The 3,788-nt window shown below is 40.7% G+C and overlaps 1 pseudogene across 1 annotated transcript; it reads left to right on the forward strand.

The window, feature by feature from the left end:
* Positions 1-320: 320 nt before the first annotated feature.
* LOC309841322 (NXPE family member 1-like) lies at positions 321-1,007 on the forward strand (annotated as a pseudogene). The gene has a single exon. The product of its transcript is annotated as an NXPE family member 1-like (transcript).
* The last annotated feature ends 2,781 nt before the right edge of the window (positions 1,008-3,788 follow it).

Genomic DNA, 3,788 nt, shown 5'->3' on the forward strand with positions numbered 1-3,788 from the left:
TTTCAATACATCACAAAAATACTATATCTTTATTTTATATAATTAATTTTAAGCCAGTGACTTTCAAAACAAAAACATCTATTGGCAGCAGAGGAAGTCACATTTCATGGAAATTGATTCCTAGGATTCCAAATCTGAAAACTGTTAGAATCCATTTTTGATCTGTGATTATATCTACTGAAATGTGTACAACCCAGATCATAATAATTTATATTGACAAGAAACTATATTATTTGTTGATAATATATATATACCCCGTTTCCCTGAACACTTCAGTTCTTGTTCAATTTGAGAATCCCTACTTCCTGAAGCAATAGAATATGTTCAGAACATCCTTACCCTTTGAAGTACCACTGGATTCATCAGTTTCACTAATAGAGACTGCGCTGAAAATAAAAGAAATCATGGAGAAACTAGACCAGCTGATCCCACGCAGACCTTTCACCAGTGGGAGCCTCATCACCAGTGCCACACACAGCACAGCCACCATCTTCTCCCCTCAAGATGCCTACTGCAGGGGGCATCTGCTAGACATCCTGCTGGAGGTGAGGGACCATTTGGGATACAGGAAGGAATATGGTGGGGATGTCCTGAGGGCCAGGATGTCCTCCCCAGCCCTGAAGGTGGGTGCTTCAGGAAAGGGGGCAGACTTCAACAACAGTACCTAGTCAGTGTCACTTTGCTCTGGGAGGGTCAGGTCTCTCTGTCTCTCCTGCTCATTCATCCCAGTGATGAGGATCAGCTATTGGGAGGGCAGGGAACAAAGGCCATGACAGGGTGACCTTCACAGGCCAGTTTGACAATGACACTTCCTGGATCGTCTCAGTGTGGTCTGACTCTAAACTCAAGTGCTGAATTTTTGGAAATACCTAGATTATTGAGACCAAGAAGTCTTCTACTACATGAGGCCTCCACATGTTCCCTGTGAGCCCCTGACCACAGGATCCCCAGCAATGGAAACATTTTCCATCTTAGAAAGGAACAAAAAAAGTCTTTTCCACAGGTAAACAGGCCTTATAGACAAAGAGGGGGGCTTGTGTTCAGTCCAGTCCTGCCTAGAAACTTTTCCTAATCAAGCTCCCTTAGATCAATGAATGTTGATTGGGCTATAAATCCCTCCACTGCTCAGAGTCTGTTCAGCAGCAAGGATGCTCACAGGGCCCCAAATAGGTCATCTCTTCACCTGTCATTGTATAATCAATGATGCATTTTACATCTGCCCATAGTTCTCCATGGTTTGTAATAGTTCTAGATCTCGTAACTTTTTAGAGACTGTGTTTCTATAACATAGTCCATGGAATACCAATCCTACAGGATATTAAAGATACTATGTTAAAAAAAAAAAAAGAAAAGAAAGGAGGGGGTGAATGGGATCATTGTTTAATTGCTTCATTTTGTACATTAAATCACCAAATCCTATAGATTTTACCTCCCATATAGCTCCTGAACTCTGCCATTTCTCTCCATTGCTGTTGCCTCCATCATCATATGAACTACTCTCGTACCTGCATTAGATTATCTCAACAATCTCCAGAGCTGATTTCCTTGGCCACGGTCTTGCTTCCTTTAATCTACTTTCCACACTGCACCCTGACTAATGTTTCCAAAATCTAGATGACTTTTCCTTGCTTAAAACCTGTTGTATGAGCTCATTGCTCTAGGGATGAAATCCAGACTCCTTAATGTTTACAAAGACTTGCCCAGTTCTGAAGCCTGTTCATCTCACCCTTACGCAGCCTTGCTCTGGCAGGTAAACTCAACTTCTATTTCACGAGCAGATCATGCTGCTTCTCAGCTCTGGCACTTTATAACCCCAATGACAACACTCATCATACCATTAAATTTCAAAAATTTTTTAATCTTCTGAACTGTAAGCTCTGTGAGGCAATAATCGTAACTATTTTTTTCAACATTTATTTATTCAATGGATCAATAGTTAGGACTTTCTACCTTCTAGGCATAGCTGTAGGTTTTTGGAATTCAACAGCCTAGTGGGAGAAAAAGACAACAAGCAGGTTTGTAACAAAGTCACCAGAATAAAGAATAAAGAATTTTAATGTAAAGATGAATGCTATTTCTTTCTTTTTTTTAAAATTTTTTTTAGAGAGAAAGGGAGAAAGAACACATGTAGGGGTGAGAAGGAGAGGCTAAGGGAGAGAAAAAGAGAATCTTAAGCAGACTCCACACTCAACATGGAGCATGACACAGGGTTTGACCTCCACCCTGAGATCATGATCCGATCTGAAATCCAGAGTTGGATGCTTAACTGACTGGGCCATCCACATACCGCTGGTGAATGCTATTTTAAAAGAGGCCAGGTAAGGCCTGTTTTGAATACAAACCTGAGAATGAGACACTTGAACAGCTCCTTGAATGAAATGAGGAAGTGAGTGGGGTGAATTTGGGGGGAAACCACATCCCCAAGAGAGGGTTTATGAACAGAGGCAAGAGCATGCTGGAATGTTCCAGGAACTGTGAAGAAAACCATTGAGGCTGCCATACAATGAATAAAGGAGAGAGAAGGTCAGAGATATGGGCAGAGCTTAGAAGCCATCTATACATGATAGGAAGCCATGGAGGGTCACCATTTTGTCTCACAGCCTAGTGTGATATCTACCACCCAGAAGATTATCCACTGTTGAATGGAAAAATAAGTGCAATGCAATCTGGGAAGATAATTAAGTAGGTTTCTTTGCAGCCCCTTTTCAGTAACTGTAGTATCTATCCCTTCAAGTAGGGATAGAATGCGGAACTTCATAATTATTTGACCATGGAACAGTTTAATGGATCATTTGAAGGTATTTTGGTTCCACAGTTTGGTAGTTGCTGCTCTAGAGAGGCCTTGTGTTTGTGATGTGGGTTCAGAACACCAAGTAGGATAACATAGTGGCCTAGAAATTAACATTCAAATCCATTTTAAACATGATGATGATACAAGGGCAGAGTGCAGGGCAAAACTGACCCTACATTTCTGTAAGATTTCCCTTTCATCCCTGTCACCTTCAGTCTTTGATTTCCTGACCAAGGTATGGAACAATTCCTTTATCCTATGGCTCAGACAAAACACACTGGACTTTAAAAAAAAAACAAACAAACTTTACTAATAACAGAAGGGGACATAATTATGCAGACAAAGAAGGCTTCCCATTTTGAAGGCCATGTCTTAACTCTCCAGGAAGAATCTACGCAGGCTGATTCCATTTTCCCCGTTTGCCACATATGGCTCCCTCTTGAGATGGTCATCATTGTAGCCTGGGTTGGGAGAACTCTCGTTATACACTTTCCTGCCTGTTCATAGGAAACCCCAAATTCCTGGTCTGGCACAGCTTCATGTATTTTGGGTCCAATGATACTTCTAAAGTGGGCTCTATTTATGACAATATTAGGCCTGACCCTGTTTTACTTTCTAATAAACACACTTACTTTGGGATTCCCTGCTTCATTCAAACTGTCTGGTTTTTTTCTACCACAGCGTGGAAGCAGAGATGTAATTTCCTCACAGCTGATAAAGTGCAGATATAAGGAATGGTTGGATTCATAGTTAATTCCATATCCAAGAGTTCTCGAGATTCTATCATTAAATTCTAAACCCCATTTTTAGGCCCAAGTCAGGTTCTATGACTTCATTCCTCTCCACAAGTCCAAGGACTAAGCCTGTTTCTCTTTCATTTGTTAACATAATAAATACATTTTCTCACTAAGTGTTCTCTCTCTCAAGCCTGGCTACCGAATCAGATGCTACCTCCTCAAATACTCACTTCTTCAAAGTTAATTTTTTTTTTAATTTT

Source organism: Mustela nivalis (assembly GCF_964662115.1).
Source record: "Mustela nivalis genome assembly, chromosome: 9".
In the NCBI taxonomy this organism is placed as follows: domain Eukaryota; kingdom Metazoa; phylum Chordata; class Mammalia; order Carnivora; family Mustelidae; genus Mustela; species Mustela nivalis.